This window comes from Vulpes vulpes, chromosome 8 (genome assembly GCF_048418805.1).
Source record: "Vulpes vulpes isolate BD-2025 chromosome 8, VulVul3, whole genome shotgun sequence".
NCBI classification, from domain to species: domain Eukaryota; kingdom Metazoa; phylum Chordata; class Mammalia; order Carnivora; family Canidae; genus Vulpes; species Vulpes vulpes.
Genome location: NC_132787.1, coordinates 7,697,859 through 7,710,550, shown reverse-complemented (window position 1 = coordinate 7,710,550; position 12,692 = coordinate 7,697,859). Strand labels below are relative to the sequence as shown.

Genomic DNA, 12,692 nt, shown 5'->3' with positions numbered 1-12,692 from the left:
ATGTAAATATTCTGGAACTCCATTTTTTTCTTTAAAACTGGTCTAAAAAGGATGCCTGAGTGGCTCAGCAGTTGAGCATTTGTCTTTGGCTTAGAGCGTGATCCTGGGGTCCCAAGATCAAGTCCTACATGGGCTTCCCATAGGGAGCCTGCTTCTCTCTGCCTGTCTCTCCCATTCTCTCTCTCTCTCTCTCTCTCTCTGTCTCTCATGAATAAAATAAATAAATCTTTAAAAAAAAATAAAACTGGTCTAACAAAAACCATTATGCCAGGTTACTGTGAGGTGTAACTGTGATCATGGATATTTAATCATTATAAACAGAAAAGGCATATGCGTTTGGATCCTTTTTTTTTTTTTTTTTTTGGTTTTGGTTTGTTTTTGCTGTTGTTTTATAAGGGCGATATGACAGCAAAACCGATGATGAAATAGTTTCAGCACCGTTGCTTTGGAAGGGTATTGTCACTGTTTAATTAGACCGTTATTCCATTTGTCAAACTATTGATTTAGCACTGTAGAAAAGCTAGAAAACGGGAGGTTTTGACCCTGACCCATGGAATCTCAGAAAACAACCTCGTAAGAAGACACGATTTGCAATATGTGTTTGTTTAACATTAACCAACTTGTGAAGCTGAAAAGTACCACGGTACATATTTATCCCTGAACCTGTCCCCAGAGCCAGTGTTTAAACATGTAAATATACTTGCAGATTTTGGTGGGAAGGGGGCTGGTTTGGCTTTGCTTTGGGTTATTTTTCCTTTTGGTGAGACTGACAACACATGAAGACCCAAAGATATACCAAGAACACATTTTTCAAATGCCAAAGTAAGTGGCCTACATTTTGCTTCCACTCTAGGGTTTGAGATTGCTGGACATTTTAGTACTAATTCCCAACTTGGCCAGTCCTAGTTTTGGTTTAATCATTGTCCCTTAATTCAGTTGCAAGACCCTTTTCACCATCATCAATTAGTGCATGGATAAGAGTGCAACACGAATGGATGACTGGCTCTCTGAGGTAGCTTCTTGGTTCCAACAGGACCCCATGACTTCCATCTTTTATATACACAAAAGTGTTACAAGCATGCGTAGATGCTACTTCTCACTAACTGGAAGGTTAACCTGGATGCAACCACTTGGAATTTGAATTGAAGTCTACAAGACTGCGCTGTCAAATCCTTTATTAATTCCAGTTCAATTCATTCTTTGTGATTTAGACGTGAGGAAACATACATGCAAATATTTTCAAACAGAACTCTTTACAGAAATTAAAAATAACCTTGATTAAAATCTTTAACATTCTTATAAAATATTCTTACACTGTTTGGGAAACAAGCCAGTTTTTTTTTTTTTAACCCATTAGGTGGAATGGGTATAAATGTGAATGAGTGTGCCGCTGATGGCAGCTGGTGATGTGTGCTCTGGTGTTTATTTTCTTTCCACTTCTTCCCCTCTTAAATAGTTGGTCTTCCAGTTGCTGACATATTGAGCTCTTCTCACATGAGTGTGAATATACTGATGTGAACAAGTCCCCGTTGTCTTCCAAAACAGAATAATACCAAAGTATATTTATTACGTAAATATAGATGCCTTTAGTCTTTAGGTACCAGCCCAAACTACTAAGATTCATGGTCTCAACAACCCACTTTAAATTGTTTTAGGTAAATTTAGTTTTAAAAAAAAATCAGTCTTGCTATTTGGTGGTAGGATAACAATAGCTAGTCCGCTGAATTAGTCTCTGTCCAATGTATAGACTGGTTTTCCTGTGGCATTTGTTAAGTAAACAGTGTTTGTTTTTTTTTTTATCACTTCTGTGCCCCATTGCAACAATCAAAGCCAGATTAAGAAAAGAAACAATAGCAGCAAGAACTACAATATGAAAGAGGAGAGAAAATGAGGCGGCAGTGAGTTGTTGGAAGACTCTCTAGGATTTTACTCAGTATGTTCTGGTCCAAAACATGGATTACAAGAAACATTATTTAAATATTTCTTAAATATCCAATACAGCTTATTTTCATTACACTAATATAAGGATTGAGAAATATGTGGCCAAAAGATGAAACACATTTTCAGATGTCTTAGAGAACTCTCCTTATGATGACTTCAATAAACTAAATCATTCCAGCTGGAGTGAAAAACTGGGAGCTCTGTTGATTTGTTTTCCTGGAATTTCAGCAAATGAAAGCATTCAATTTTTATAATAGACATTATCACAGATGTTTAGATATACCCAAGAGAATATTCAGGTGTATAAATAGATTCATTTTTAGTATGCAGAGATAGATGAGGTTTTGTGGCACCTGGATTTTCGCCTAAAATGTTTAAGATATGATTTTCTTTTAAAGCATCTCATTAACTCACCTAATCACAATTAGTTATTCTATGCTGTGGTCACTGAAATCATTTGAGAATAATTGGCACAACTGATACATAAGAAAGTATGCCTGCATTGGCCAGATCTGGGCCAAAAATAATTGTTCAAGACTTCTTAGTGGTTAGAGTGGTTATCTCACTCTCTACTGCTCTGCGAATCCTATGGAGATGGCCCTCATTTTACATCTTAAGTAGATGAGTAAATTAAGACCTCTTTTTATTTTTTGGTCCCTACCTTCCTTATTTTTGCACAGAACGATAACTTATTAAAGAAGGTATGTGTATTCTTTATTTACTTTTCTGCAAGTCCGATAATAACACATAAAGGGCTTAGAACAGGACCTGGGATATAATAAGAGCTAGATAAATATTATTTATTGTTGTTGTTGGTTGTATATTTTTAAATCCGTGAGCCACATAAAATAGCCTATGTACTTACAGTTTTTATGAGAACCTACTCTTGAGCAGTAGACTATTTTTGATTTAGAAGAAGAATGATCTCCTATATCAACCAAACCACAATTCAAAAATTTTAGTCAGTATTCTTGGCTAAAAACCAAATGGCAAGTTTAATTCTTAGGCCTACTGATAAACACTTCAGGAATGGTCTCAAACTTCTGTTATTTATAATAGTCACAGATCTCCAGAAGAAATGGTTTTCCTTTTATTTCCTGTTTTAGGGCCCCTTGAAACATTCAGCCACTTGGGCATTAGCATTCGTTGTCTTGTGTTAACTTGTTATAGAGTTAACATTTCAGGTAGGAAACCCTGAAAAATATATATTTATATCAGAAATGCTGACAAAGTCTTGATGCCTCCAGCACTACCTCTGTCTGCTGCAATATCTGTTTACTCTGGTCTGGTATTTAATAAAATATACAGACTTGCCATGGCAACCACTGCAACACAAAGCATATATGTGTTTCTAAGATAAGGAGAACTTTTTTTTATTAAAGGAACATTCAAAAATATGTTAGATGTACATAATAGTGACTTTGGCAAAGAAGACATAACCATAGCAATGTAAGAATTGGGGTGAATGACTATCATTTTACTAAAAACATGATATGTAAATATGCCTTAGTTTTATTTTGTCTGATATTTTCTATATATGTTTGAAGCTTACTTGTTAAAAAGAATACAAAAAGAACCCAGACACTCTATACTAATTTCCGAGGAGCAAATGTAAAACATTTCTTCTTTTCTTATTGTGAGAATATTATTTATACTTTGTATGTCAGATGGGCAGATGACTGGGGTTTCTTTGGCCTCAATTAGTGTATTTGGCGACCCAAATCCCATCACGCCTGACTATTTTTTCACTTTTCCTATTCAAAAGTGTACTACCCTAAATTTATTTTTCTCAATTAATTTTGGTGGAGCATAAAAGAATAATAAAAAATGTACTCACTTGGGCTTTTGAATAGTTTTTCAACATTTTTTGCAAAATTTAAAATGTTTACAAATCAATAAACTCAGAAATATATATAATAATATATAATATAATAATAAATATATATAAATACATAAAAATATATAATATATAAATATATATAATATATATAATTACTGAAAGAATTACAAAGGGGCACCAATTGGCTTTTTATTTCAATTCTGATTAAAATTTTAAAAAAATGACTATGTAGGAAGTAACAGCTCAGAGGCATTGGGGGATCTGAGTATAGAATAACTTCTCACCAGACAAGAGGATCAAATTCTTAAAGTCTATGACAGGAGAATTCCAGGTTGGGTAACTTAATAGCTTATGGAGAATATATAGTTTATGGGGTTGGGGCCAAGACTGTGTGAATCTGTACAAAATTTTTGCAATCATGAAAGTAAAAAATATTACCAATGATGTTATTACATATTTTAAATTGGTATTAACAAAGACAATTAAATTTAGATTTCTCACCTTTTGCTCACTAAAATGTCTTCAGAGCCTCTCCCAGAGTTCCAACAATTGCAAGCTCATACTGCTTTGTTGTACAGAAATATGCATCTACCAGAGCACATTTCTAGTGTATGACCTTATTCCAATAAGGTCTGGTGCCTTTTTCATCTTATGGATTAGAGGCATTGTCTCCTGCTTGTTATCTCCCAGTGTGATACAGGATTAAGATAGATGCTTAAGATGGAGAAACTTCTGGAAGACTTCATTAACCTACTAGGCCTAGATGAGTAGATATTTCTCAAGCCTATTCATCTGTCTCTCAAAGCAGGTATTTCTAATCTGGGACATGAAAACTACATCATAAGGTACAAGCTGCCAGCCCTTCTGTGCACCGTTTGCAGGTCCCTCCTGTCAAAGCAAGAACCCAATAGGCCTTTCCCTGAGCCCTATGTTCCACTGATGTGTTCCAAGGCTTCACACAAAAGCATTTCTTCTTACTGTGCATCTATTTTTCTTTCCTTTTCCATTTTCAGCCTCAGTTCTTACTCTTTTCCCCTTAATTATCTTCAACTGGGCTGACTGGAAACTTGTATGTACTGTATGGTGCTAAATTCACCTGACTTTAGAGAAGATGCGATGAGTCAGGTCCATATGTGTGATGTGTTTTGCAGTTGCATGGCTGATCACAGTTTTAACTGTATTATTTAAATATGATGCTAATGAAACAATAGAAAATTATTAATAAAGGCTGTACGTTCTTTAAAAAGCATTTCCTAGTATGTATGGCTAATGTAAGCATAAGGTGTTAAATTTTCTTATCTTTTCAACAGTGGAACAAAGCAAAGAGCAATCAGACTAAAGTTAAATGCTGATAAGTTTCTAAAAAGGTCTGTTTCACCTTGGAAAACAGGACCTGCATGTTGTTCTTTTGGTAGAGTAGCAGGGAGAGCTAGTAAGTGTGACCTTCCTAATCTATTCTAGAATCTTTTTCTTATGGGATAATCAAATAGTTTGAATCACTCCTCCCCTGGGAGTCTTTTGTCAGCAGTTAGTTAGACTACAAGGGCATGTCCAAGAGCTCTGCCACAATAGAGTCTTAAGAAAGGCAACTTAGACAAATCACACAACTGTGATTCCTATTTTCAGTCATTCCAAGCCATGTCCCCCTTTTATTTAAATATTACTTACATGATGATTTTATTTTACTTTAAAAGTCTTGTTTTTAGGCAAGCCAGACTTATGGAATGGGAAAGCAAGTAGATTGTTCCTTAGGCATGATTTTCTGATGATGTAGCAAAGGTATTAACAACATAGGCTCCTAAATGAAATGTTTCATTATTTAGCTTAGGCAATATAACGTATATAATTTCTATTTCTTTTTTTTTAAGATTTTATGTATTTAAAAAAAAGATTTTATGTATTTATTTGAGAGAGAGAAAGAGATAGAACAAGTGCGCACACAGAATGAGAGGGAGAGGCAGACTCTGGGATCATGACCTGAGCTTAACCAACTGAGCCACCCAGACACCTCTCATTTCTATTTCTTATTATGGAAAATTTCAAATTTATACAAATGCAGATAGAATAATAAAGTGAAACCTCACAAATGCATTATCTAGCTTGAACAGTTATCAACCATGGCCAATCTTATTACATCCAAACCACCACTCTCCCTCCCCCATTATGTTAAAGCAAATCCCAAGTGTATAATTTCCTAGAGAATATATTTGTGTATGTCAGTAATCAAAAAGTACTTTTTAAAAAGTAGTCTTGTGGCACAATTTTTAAAATCAAAACAACCTAGTGTTTACTGGTGATGTCTTGAGATAAATTAGAGAAAGCTGAGTAAGCACTTGGGGGAGGACGGTACACATTTTGAAAGCTGACTGAAGGGCATTCCAGATTGGCCAAGTTCTCAAGAAGAAGCATTAGGTAAATCATAGGTATTAAAAGGAAAGATATTTGGACAAAATTGAGAAAGATATAGCCTGGAATTTCCTCAAGGAACCAGGCAAAGGAATGACAAGGTATAATTTTTCTTTGAAAGAGAAGCAAGTTCATAAGGGTTAGATTTTAAGAAGGCAGACTACCGATGCTTGGCAATGACATTTTAAAAGTCTTGGAACTCAACAAAGTCCAGAATATGGGAAATTCCAGAGGACAAATGGCTTGTTTTCACCATTCAATAAATTGCAAGAGAGGAAAAAAGAGATGAGGCTTAAAGCCTCTTTGAATCCATATCAACTAGTGAATGTATGAGCCCTGTTTGGATTCTGATTCAAACAAACTAGAGGTAAAATAAAGAGACCATCAGATATATTTGAACACTGCTGGGATATTCGATAATATTAACAAAATGGTTTATTTAAGGTGTGATAATTTGGTTATTCTTGAAGACTTATCTTTCTGAGATACATATGGCTCATGTACAGATCAAATTATATGATGACTTGGATTTGCTTCAAAATAATTTTGTAATGGTTGTGGTAAGGGTAGCAGGGAGGAAAGGCATGGGAAGGGTTGAAATATAACAGACAAGTATTGATAATTGTTGAAGTTTTGTGCAAGACAGAGTGTCATTGTACTACACTAGAATTTGGAATACATTAGAAATTTTCCATATTAAAAAAGTTTAAATTCCCTCGTTTAGAACTTCAACATACATTTTTCTTGATAGTCCTCCCCAAAGTTTAAAAGCAGAAGAAAGACCTATAGATTCTTTCAACCAACCAGAAACTTCTATTGCCTAGCATTTTTTAGATTTACCCTGATACATGAAGTTAACGATAGTTAGTAAGCCTAAGGCATGCTAAAACATTAAATCATGTTGAATAAAATTCTGATTTTAAAATGGATCTTGCTTTATTCTAGTTCTTTGAAAATTGACAAGCCATGGCAGGTATAATTTCTTCCTAACCAGAACACTGGACTCTCTAATTGTGTAACAGAGTTTTTCCATATCCTTAGCTAAACAAATGAGACTTTTGAGCAGAAATTTTCTTTTCTGGGTCTCTGAAATTTATGAATAGCCATGCATACATATGTACTTCAGCAAATTTTTGAGGATATCTTTGAGGTTGGGGGACTGTTTATTTTGAAATACTTATACACATAGAGTCCAATCACTTGACAAAGAGTAATTATTTAAGATATGGCCCCAGGAACAAGATAAAATCAGAATCTATACGTGACCCCCCTCTTTCAACCCAAATCTAACCTACTTTGCTATTTATTTAAAGCATTACTATTCTGTTTGTAATCGCATGCTATAGTCTAAACCCATCATTTTAGATCTGTAATTCAGAACGCAAAAAGAGTTTGTTTAGACATCATTGTAAACAAGAGAGCACTAATGGTTATGCCCTTGATTGGATTGAAGCTATGCTTCAGTGAAACCATTTGTAGGAGAATATCAGAAAACCTACTAATTTGGTTTTATGCAGATCAAACAACCAGTTAATTTATTGAACTTTTCACTTTTCTAAAGCTACAGATTGTATTTGTAATAGCTTCAAGGATAGATGACTCATCATGAGACTATTTTAATTACTCTTTGAAGCCAATATCTAGTATTTGTTCCCTGCTTCATAGAAGTTTATTCATCATTTGATTACTTCCTACCAAAAATAAAATCTGTGCCAAGCCACACACATTTTTGTTAGATCTAAAAAGAAAAGACTCTCTGCTTCAGTCTGTGTTCCATCTTGGTAGGTATGGATTAGATACTGGCTCCCTGGTTGATAGGCATAGAGCGACCCTGTCCCTTCTTATGACAGCAGTTATGATTGAGAGACACAGAGAAGCCTTAACAACCAAGTTTTCTAGTCTACATCCTCCATTCAGACCTGTTAACTTTATAAAGTCTGAAATCTCATTTTTAATGTTCTCATTAGTAATAATCATATTCACTACAGCCAGCCTTATGTTAAGCATATCACATGTATCATATCAGTAATACCCTCACCTTTTGGATAGGTAATATTATCATCCCCATTTTGTAAGTGATGCAGCTGATGCTCAAGAAGATTAAGTAATTTACCCAAAGACCAAAACTGGTGAACAAGTGAGTGGGCCAGGCCTCACAGCCCCACATCTAACTGCAGAACCCAGCTCCTAACAACATTCCATCACCACTGGGTACCTACTCTTCATTGGACACTATTCATAATAGGATCCCTGTCTTCAAGACAGCTAGAGAGCTCAGCATGGGAGCTGGGGCCAGTGGAACAGGTTTCATGAAGGAAGAATGATATGACTCCAGAGAGAAGAGGGTGGTTCCAGGCTAGAGAAATGGGATCAGATGGAAGGGGCACCTGCACCCCAATACTTAGAGCAGCAATGTCCACAATAGCCAAAATTATGAAAAAGAGCCCAGATTTTCATGTACACTAGAACAGGTAAATATATACACAATGGAATATTACTCAGCCACCAGAAAATAAAATTTTGCCATTTGCAGTGACATAGGTGGAACTGGAGGGTATAATGCTAAGTGAAATAAGTCAATCAAAGAAAGCCAATTATCACCTGATTTCACTCATATACAGAATTTAAGAAACAAAACAGAGAAGTATAGGGGAAGGGAGGGAAAAATAAAACAAGATGAAATCAGAGAGGGAGACAAACCATAAGACACTTTGAATCATAGGAAACAAACTGAGGGTTGCTGGAGGGGCTGCTGAGGGTAGGGTAACTGGCTGATGGACATTAAGGAGGGCATGTGATGTCATGAGCACTGGGTGTTATATGCAATTGATAAATTACTGAACTCTCCCTCTGAAACTAATAATACGCAATATGCTAATTAATTGATTTTAAAAAGAAAGAAAGAAAGAAATGGGATCAGAAGTTTGGCCCCAGTAATACCAAAGCAACTATTCTCTACTTTAGCTCACGTAGGATATTTGTGTACAGTCCAGCTGCGGTTGACCTTGACTGCCAAGTTAAGGAATTTGAACTTTATGGAATTCTGGTATAAAGAATAATGTAAAGCATTATATTTGGTGTCATTTTTCAGTGTGGACATTGCTATAGTATTACAACATTTTTTGAAAATACTTGTACAGCTTTTGGGTTTTGCCTACATTGATATAGTACATGAAGCATTTCTATTCTATTTTTCTTTCAGAAAAGCTCTATTTTTTTTCTTTTTAAAGAAAAAGTTTGAGAGACAAATACCACCCCTGCCCCATCACCCCTTAAAAAAAACAAAACCTATAATGTTGAGAATAGTGGCCTCTGTCTGCACTTCATATCACAACGTTGGCATGGCTCCCATCATTTACACAAAATAAAATAAATTACACAGTACCAAGATGTTGTTCCATTTGGAAAGATTCAGGAAAGCCGATTTGTCCATGAAAGGAGTTATACATTATTTTACTTATGGCAGTTCTATATATGTGTAGGCTTTGAACAAGCATCTGCTACCTACCCTCCATCCCCTGGCAGGGATTGGAATAAGGAATATTTTTCTGGTAACAGAAATCATGAAAACGGTGACTTAGCCCAATGTCTTCACTTAGACTTGGATCTAGGCAGGGCTGGAGACTGATAGTTATTTTGTGAATTGATAGCATGTCTTTGAAAGCCCAAGGTGTGAAATTCTAAAAACACAAAGTATACTTTCAGATAGTAGTGGCTATTTTGCTCTCTCCTCCAGGGAGGACAAAGTGGGGGAGAGAACTCTCCTATAGGTACTGGCTGAAGCCAGGGATTGAGCCTCATTCTTCCAGGTACTGTTCAGAAGGGCTGCATTTCCCTTAGCTAGTTACAGCCTTTGGAGAGTGCAGGTTCAAGTCGCTTGTGGGTGTTCGGGTGAAGAGTCACAGCCTCCTTTTAAAATCTGACTTAAGTGAACTCTGGGTGATGCTCCTCCCACTAGTGGGTGGGGTGAGTGGCCAAGGAGAGTCTCAGGACCCTCCACAGTTGCCCTGGGGCTAAAGATGTTATTTTGACTCTGGTGACCCTCCTCAAACTAGAGTCACTCATGGTCATTTCCAGCCGTGTCCTTGAGTTATCAGCTATGTTGACTGCACAGACTGGCAAGGGATTCCCTATTGCAGAAGCATTTTAAAAATCAGCTTCAAGAAATCTGAGTTGCCCTAACCAAAGATAAGAATCACAGAATAGATTGTCCTATTGGTGTGGAAATCTTAAAAAGTGCCAGGTTTTGGATCTTAACTGTCTAAATACATCCTTTTCTCTGCCACATTCCTTTTCTCCTCTGCACTCCTCTGGTGGTCTCTGCTTTAAATTAAAACGGAGCTTATATATCCTTTGGCCCTATCACACCCAAAGGTCATTTTGAAGTTGAAAACACATTCAAATTTTGTTCTCACACTCTTACTGAGTACCATCAGTATCCAACTGAAGTTCTAGACAAATAAATCAATTGAGAAGAAGAGGAAGAAGAAGAAGGAAGAAAAGGAAGAAGAAGAAGAAGAAGAAGAAGAAGAAGAAGAAGAAGAAGAAGAAGAAGAAGAAGAAGAAGAAAAACGCTACCACTAAATGTGGTGAAGCAACTGGAATACTATTCAGTGATAAAAAGGACCCAACTTTGGATACAGCAACGTGAATGGATCTCTAGAATGTTATGCATTCAGCATAACCAGTCAAAAAGAGACAAAAACCAGTCTCAAAGAGATCACAGTGTGATTCTGCTTACATAGCATTTGCAAAAACAATTAAAACATAGAGCCGGGAAACATCTGTTGTCAGGGGAAGGGGGAAGGAGGCAAGTGTGGCTGTAAAGGAATCCCAGCAGGGGGATCTTCCAAGTGATGCAAGTTCCGTACCTTGGTGGTGCTGGTGGCTGCACAAACCCACGCGTGTGATCGAATGACATGGAAACGATACATACGTCTTGTACACACATATTGTACCAACATCATCAACATCTGAGTTTTGATCTTCTATGAAAATCATGCCCAATGTAACCACTGGAGGAAACTGGGTGAAAGACGGGGGGGGGGGGGGGGGGGGGGGGTCTCTGTGCCACCTTTACAACTTCTGGTGACTGTACAATCACTTCAAAATAAAAACAAAAACTATCCATTGAAAGTCCTATTGATCCTACCTGACGCTCCCCAAAAAAACCCCAAAAAAACAAACAAAAAAACCCTTTAAATATATGTAAGTCCACCACAGATAGCACGGACTCCTCTGTACTGCAAGTATAATTAAAATCAGCTCCGTGTCACATGCCAACAAAGCGTTTTATATATATATTTATATATATATATATACATATATATTTTTTAAGTGTGCTGTTTCTAAACCATTGCCTCAAGAACCCAAAAAAGGAATCACACAGGGATGATGTGTTCTCGGGCCTGATAAAATCGCTCCAGGTCTGCAGGGCTGCGACCCATCTGATGGCTTTGCAGACGCTCCCAAAGCCGGAGCCGGGCTGGAAACACAAATGCTCTCGGGTTAGTAGGTCCAGATCGGCTGGTGCAGAGGGCCTCAGGCGCATCCCGCACTCCTGCCCACGCGCCTGCCCTTTGGGGACGACCCAGAGCCCGAGGCCACGGCCCGGGGGCCACAGGCGCACGCAGGAAACCCTTCTTAGAGCCCCGCGGCTGCCCTGCCTCACCCCTCCTCCTCCTCCAGGTCCTTGCCACGTCTCACTCACTCACTGGTTCCTCTGGCGAAGTCCCAGCAGAAGCCACCAGCCTCGGAGCGCGCGGGCTGTCCCCGGGGGTCCCCGCAGGTCCCCGCGCGCGGCCGCAGAGCAGGACGCGGGCCCCGAGCCGCCAGGCGCGGCGGGAGATGGAGATGCTGCTGGACAGCACCCGCCGCCCGCCGGGCTGGCCTCCTGGGGGATTGCCTCCCCCCCCCCCTTTTTTCTTTTTCTTCTTTAACATTTTTATAGCGCCAGGAGTGTACCCGGGGTTATAGAATTATGCCAAAACAAAGAGCAAAGTCCTTGTCCTGAGGAGTATGCGGTGTAAAAGGTGCGGATGACGCAAGGCAAAATGACAGGACAAACACCCGGGTGGGTGGGGAGGAAAAGTGACCCTGAAGCGTCAGGTAGGATCAATAGGACTTTCGATGGATAGAGAAGGAAGGAAGGGGAGGAAGGAAGGAAAGAAAGGGAAGGAAGGATGGGGAGGAGGGAAGGAAGGAAGGGAAGGAAGGATGGGAAGGAGGGAAAGAAAGGAAGGAGGGAAGGAAGGAAAGGAAGGAGGGAAGGAAGGAAAGGAAGGAGGGAAGGAAGGAAGGAAGGAAGGATGGGAAGGAGGGAAAGAAAGGAAGGAAGGAAGGAAAGAAAGGATGGAAGGAAGGAAAGAAAGGAGGGAAGGAAGGAAAGAAAGGAGGGAAGGAAGGAAGGAAGGAAGGAAGGAAGGAAGGAAGGAAGGAGGGAAGGAAGGAAAGGAAGGAGGGAAGGAAGGAAGGAAGGAAGGAAGGAAGGAAGGAGGGAAGGAAG

At 38.3% G+C, this 12,692-nt stretch overlaps 1 protein-coding gene across 2 annotated transcripts in view; it reads right to left on the bottom strand.

Annotated features, from left to right (window-relative positions):
* The window catches only part of SLC38A4 (solute carrier family 38 member 4), a 62,038-nt gene extending 49,940 nt beyond the window's left edge, over positions 1-12,098 (bottom strand). Inside the window, exon 1 of one of the 2 annotated variants that reach the window (XM_072765471.1) lies at positions 11,898-12,098. The gene's annotated coding sequence lies outside the window, so the exon portion shown is untranslated. The remainder of the gene's footprint in view (positions 1-11,897) is intronic. The other variant, XM_072765472.1, reaches the window with a different exon arrangement.
* Positions 12,099-12,692: the final 594 nt, after the last annotated feature.